At 34.5% G+C, this 6,275-nt stretch overlaps 1 non-coding gene across 1 annotated transcript; it reads left to right on the plus strand.

Moving 5' to 3' along the window:
* The first annotated feature begins 1,570 nt into the window (after nt 1-1,570).
* LOC131173489 (small nucleolar RNA R71) lies at nt 1,571-1,676 on the plus strand. Its single transcript, XR_009143805.1, has one exon. It is a non-coding gene; the product is annotated as a small nucleolar RNA R71 (small nucleolar RNA).
* Nucleotides 1,677-6,275: the final 4,599 nt, after the last annotated feature.

A 6,275-nucleotide genomic window follows, 5' to 3' on the forward strand; every position in this document is an offset into this window, starting at 1 on the left:
CCATCTCCAATACTACAAAATTTATCGGTATGAAGAATTTTCCAACTTTCAGAGGAACATTCTCAATCACCCTAATTGGAAATTTAATAGACCTATCTGCTAACTGTAGTGAAATGATGGTAGGCTTCATTTCTCCAATCTTCATTTTCTCATAGATAGATAATGGCATTAGACTAACACTGGCTCCAAGACCACATAAAGCTTTATCTATACTGATATCCCCAATGTGACATGGTATGGAAAAACTACCAGGATCTTTTAGTTTGGGTGGAAGCTTATTTTCCAAAATAGCACTGCTTTCTTCTGTGAGAGCTATAGTCTCAAATTCTTCTAACTTTTTCTTGTTAGACAAAATCTCCTTCAAAAATTTAGCATATGAAGGCATTTGTGCTAAGGCATCAGTGAAAGGAATAGTCACATGCAAAGACTTCAACACCTCCAAAAACTTCCCAAATTGTTTATCCAACTTTACTTTCTGGAACCTTTGTGGGAATGGTAAAGGTGGTATGTAGGCTTTAGGTGCTACATATTTAGGTTCTTCCTCTTTACTCTCTCTTTCTTACTTCCTTTTTCTTCCACTGAACTCTCTTTCTCAGCTTTAATTCTAACTTCCACTTTAGTTTTTTCATCTCCTTCTCTGTTTTTCTCTTCTTCAATTTTCTCTTCAATCTTTTTATCCCCACTCTCCAATATTCTTCCATTTCTCAATGTAATAGCCTTGCAATGCTCCCTTGAATTTTCTGATTAGCTAGAGAGCTTCCCAAATGCTTTGTTGTTTGAAGAGCTAGCTTATTGAGCTATTTGATTCTCTAACATGTTATTGTGTATAGCCATTTGATCTCCTTTAGATGCTAATTGAGAAATCATATCTTGTTGACTTTGATGGCTCACAAGTAGATTCTCAATCATAGCTTCCAATCTAGCTGTCTTGTCTGGTTGTGCTTGTTGTGGTAGAGGTTGTTGTGGTTGTGGTGGAGCAGGTGCATTTTGAGGTTTAGGAATTCCAGGAGGAGGACTTCTATTCTACTGAAAATTTTGATGTTGTTGATACCCAGAAGGTTGCTAAAAATTTTGGTGTTGTCCTTGTCTACCTCCCCAAGAGAAATTTGGGTGGTTTCTCCATGCTGGATCATAAGTTGCAGAAAATGGGTTACCGCTTCGTCTTTGATTGTAGTTTCCCACATAATCCACTTGCTCACTTGAAAAATCTTGACTAAGTGCAGAAAATTCAACTGCACAATTGACATTTGCAGCTCCAACTTCTACTGAATTACTAGAACCTACAACTGAAGAATCTACTTTCATGCTTAGCTTGTCCATTTTCCTTGTCAAAGCATCAAACTTAGCATTAATCATATTCATGGCATCAAGCTCAAACATACCAATTGGTTTCTTGATCTCATTCCTCTCACAACTCCATTGGTAATTATTATAAGCAATTTTATCAAGAGCAGAAAAAGCTTCACCTTCAGATTTCTCTATAAGATCACCTCCAAAAGATGCATCAATTGTACTTCTAATAGCTGGAGAAACTCCATTATAAAAGTGTTGAACAAGCATCTACTTAGGAATCCCATGATGTGACATCTTCTTTGCAAATCCTTCTACCTCTCCCATGCTTCATATAAGCTCTCATCATCTCTAGGTTTGAAGGAAGTCAGCTCATTTCTTAGCTTAGCTGTCTTGCTTGGTGGAAAATATTGAGCTAAAAATGCTTGAGAAAGTTCATCCCATATTATGATAGAACCCGGTGGTAAAGAATGTAAGCACTCTCTAGCTCGATCCTTCAAAGAAAAAAGGAATAATCTGAGTCGAATTGTATCATCAGAAACTCCATTAAGCTTCAACATATCACTGATCTCATGAAAGTGTGCTAGATGCACATGTGGACTTTCACTTGGACTTCCCCCAAATTGTGATTGTTGTACCATCTGACAGAGTGCAGGCTTCAGCTCAAAATTATTAGCTTCTATTATTGGTCTTGTGATACTTGGCATGAAATCCCCAATGTTAGGATAAGCGTGATCCTTCACAGAGCTGTTGTTATTATTGTTGGCCATTTCTTCTTGTAATTGCTCTTGCTCTTGTGCTCTTTCTTGTTGTTGTTAAGCTTTAAATTCAGCTTTTCTCCTCTTAGATTCTGCTCTTAAAGCTCTTGCTATCTTTTCTATTTCTGGATCAAAGAATAAATTGATTTCTTCACTTTTTGTCCTTCTCATAAAATAAAGTACCTGAAAAACAATATAAACAAATTCTCAAAGTAAAATGGTAAAAGAAAATAAAATAAAATGCCCAAATTAACCAAACAAACAATCATCCAATATCAAACAAAAATCTAATCCTTGGCAACGGTGCCAAAAACTTGTTGGGCGTTTCCGCAAGTATACGGGTCGTCTCAAGTAAAAGAGTGATGAATTAGGTATTGTTCCCACGAGAATTTGTCGTTTGAGTACCAAACTATGAATGAAACGATTATTTGGGCTAATGATTGATGAATAATTGGTAAATGTAAATGAGCAAAGTAAATTGATTAATCTAATTGGAATGGGTAAAGAGCAAGCAAATAAATTCTAAATCTAGTTTGCAATTAAACTAAATTAATAACGGGTAATTTAAATCAAAGTCTAATTATGTTAAAAGTGATTCCAGAGTTGGGGGTTTAATTGGGATTTGTCTTGGGTATTCCAATTTTTAAGGAAAAATAGAGTTTGAAGGTGATTGATTCTAAATTCCTTTGATATCTTTTTCCAGCAAACCAAAGTGTGTTCTAAAATAACCAAACCTACTTTCGTATGTTATTTGATTACTTTAAAACCCATTAAGTTTTGCAATTAATCATTAATTCCTCTTAAAATCCTAGTTTATTTCTAAATTTAGGTAATTTTAAGTTTCAATCCTTGATTATCTATCAATGACTTTCACCTTTCGGTCCTTCAATCAAAGATTAACACAATACCTAATGGGTACCAACGTTAGGTAAGTAAATCAAACACACAAGGAAGGAATCAAAACTCATATTTATATAAAATATGGAAATAACCAGTCCAAATCCATAATTAATCTAAAACATGTTTCTCCAACTCTGAAATCCAAAGAGTTTACTCACTCATATTGGTATTTATAAGAAAGATTGATGGAAAAGTAAAGAAAAACATGATAAAAGGACTAAAAATAGAAAAACCCAGGTAGAAGAACCCAAAACTCTGATTTCTGGAGCTCCAAAAGATGGTTGCAGCAGCTCCTCCTTCAGAAAAATGGCATTCTCCTCCTTCCTTTATTTATAATTTTTTTCTTTCCTTTTGTTTCTTCCCGTTTCCTCTTGTGACAAAAACTAGAAAATGACGAATTTATGTGGTCCCAAAAAGTTGCCCTAAAAGTGAATAAGAGCCAGGGAGTGGGTAGCAAATGAGGTGTAGAAATGTCCAAGTCAGCAGAGTCATTCACATTTTGGGCAATCTGCTTAGGGTACTACTTACCTTAAGCAGCTGCTTCAGCAAATTTCGGCCTGTGGTTGTACTGTCTGCTTAAGGTTAAGCAAACCCTCAGCAAATCTAGACAAACTTGGAGTAAAATGGACTTTTCTGCTCATGCTTGACTTTCAGCTTGACTTGTGCTGCACCTTAAGCACTGCCGCTTACCCTAAGCAGGATCTTAAGCAATTCTCAGCAGGTTTTGGAGTAAAAGCTTGAATATGTAGGATTTAAGCCGTGCTTGACTTTCAGCTTGAACAGGCTTAAGGTTAAGCTTATATGATATACCCTAAGCAACATCATAAGTAAAATCTCAAGCAAATTTCGGCTAACTTGCTCTCTTAAGACTTGATTTCTTCAACTTTCCTTCATGCTTAAAGAACTACAAATTTCTTCAAATCACTTCCTAATGCACTCATTGATCTTCAATTTGCCACAAAAACCTATCAAGAATAACAAAATTATAAAAATCAAATATAAAGTATCTAAAGTTAACAAATAAGCTAAAATAAAGCTAAAAATATAAAATATACTAAAATAGAAGGACAAAATGGATGCAAAACTACCCTAAAATGCCTATATGAAATGAGTGCAACATTAGGTTAATCTTTTTTCAAGTATTTGAGAAATTCCTGGATAATTTAAATATAAAATAATTCATCTGCTTATAAAAAAGGTATTTGAGAAATTTTTATATGAAATTAATTTATTGGATGTATTTATGGATTGAATATTTTTATGGACTAACTAATTATATAAATTCATATATAGTCACTTATAATGATAATTACTTTAGTGATGTAAATAAGTTGAAATTTGAGTAAGTTTTAGAGCAATTATATCTTCGGCCCTCAAGATTTGTACGAAAGGTTACTTAGTACCCTTCACCATTAATTACATCTCATTTAATTTGATATTTAAACTTTATTAATGTGTAACTATTTTTTTTTTTAAATAAATGTAACTATGAAATCTTATAATATTATAAAAGTGTAATTATTGAAGGTCACTTAATATCCGATTGGACTAACTAGTCCATTCACCATCGCCTCTAGCCACTTTAGAGCTTGGATTGACCAGATTTGAAGATAGAAGCTGACTGAAGGAGTTAATAAGGACCTCACTGATTCCATATCATATTTGGCAATTGAAATACTAGCAGCAAACAAACAGTCCCCAGCTTCCAACTGTTTTTATGTAAATTTGAGCTTCTAGGTAAGTTTCTTCTTAGAGGTTAAAAGTTTGCAAGTTTCAATGTATGCCTACTGTTGTTCAATTGAGGAAACAAAGGGAAGAGTCAACTAAAAATTTTAAAGCATTTCTCAATCCAGCATCAATAATTCCAAGAATTATGGGAACAAAAATGGCAAAATCAGCTTGGCAATACTCCTGAGGAGTTTCAAGATTCTTAACAAGGGGAAATTTTAATAACTGTCGTTGAACTTATATAGTTATAACATTACAGTCCTTCAATTTAAAAATGTAACATAAAACTCTATCAACTTTTAAATTTTATATAGTAAAATCTCTCCAGCCTCCAATCATCAGTTTTCCAGTTAGACGTTGACCTGGACAGTTCCAACGTAATGCTTAGTTATCATTTTTCTTTCATCTCTTAAGCCATGTGTAAATTGAATCTTCTACTCTCTATAGAGAAAATAATTTTTCATGTGTAAAGAGAATAATTTTACACTTTGCATAAGAAAGAAAAGAAAAATGCTGACAAGCGCTATGCTGAATCTGTTCATGTCAGCATCTAACTAAATAATTAATAATTGAAAGTTAGAGGGATTTTACTGTGCAAAATTTAAAAGTTAAAAGGTTTTATATTACATTTTAAAGTTGAAGGTATATAACAACTATATAAATTCATGGACAATTGTTAAAATTTATCCGGATCATTTTTTTTCTTAAACGGAAAATTTTATTGAATTAGGAAAACAGAGCAACAAAGCCAGATCCAACACCTAATCTAGGATCAGAATGGAAGCAAGATACAAGAGCACGATACAGAACTAGAAACCAAAACAGAAAAGAGTCACAAGCTCAGCAGGATAAACAAAACAATAGCCTAAAGAAGACAACAACATAAAAACAAAAATCTGAACAGCGACAAACAGCAATTACGATGGAGCGACATCCCTAGAAAGCACCATGCAGCCTCCACAAAAGCAAGAAACAACTTAAGGGCAGAAACCAATCATCAAAATACAGGAGAACCAACCGAGCTATGAAGAGCAGCAAGCATAACCCAACTATCCATAGAAACGATGAGAATGGGGAGAAGAGGCTTGCTTGACCAAATTACAAACGCGCTGCACAACCACTGAACGATGTCCACTAATAAATAAACCTTGAAACAAATCGATTGAGAATTTCAGCCCTCTTTTGCAAGGAACCGATAAACTTGAGAGAAGGAAAAGAAATTCAAAATAAACTAGAACCCGAAGAACCAGCGAAGCACAGCCCTGACACCTGAAGCCCATCAATAAAGAACCAGAGATGCACAGCCCTTAACAAGCAATGAGCACTCTACCACCGAATCAGGAGTAAAACCAAGGAAGTTATTCACTAACAAACGGATCACTAGGAGTAGAGAAAATAACAGCTACAACCAACGAAACATGCCCAAAAAATGCCACCAAAACAGAAAATTCCACAAGAATCCACCATACTCATAATTGAACAACAATCCCTCTAACTAACAACTTTGCAAGACGAACCGCATCTAATTAAACACAAGATCCCTCCATCCTTCTACAGAGCGCAGATTGACTCAAGGCCCTTGAGACTCCAAACTTCACA

This window comes from Hevea brasiliensis, chromosome 14, assembly GCF_030052815.1.
Source record: "Hevea brasiliensis isolate MT/VB/25A 57/8 chromosome 14, ASM3005281v1, whole genome shotgun sequence".
In the NCBI taxonomy this organism is placed as follows: Eukaryota; Viridiplantae; Streptophyta; class Magnoliopsida; order Malpighiales; family Euphorbiaceae; genus Hevea; species Hevea brasiliensis.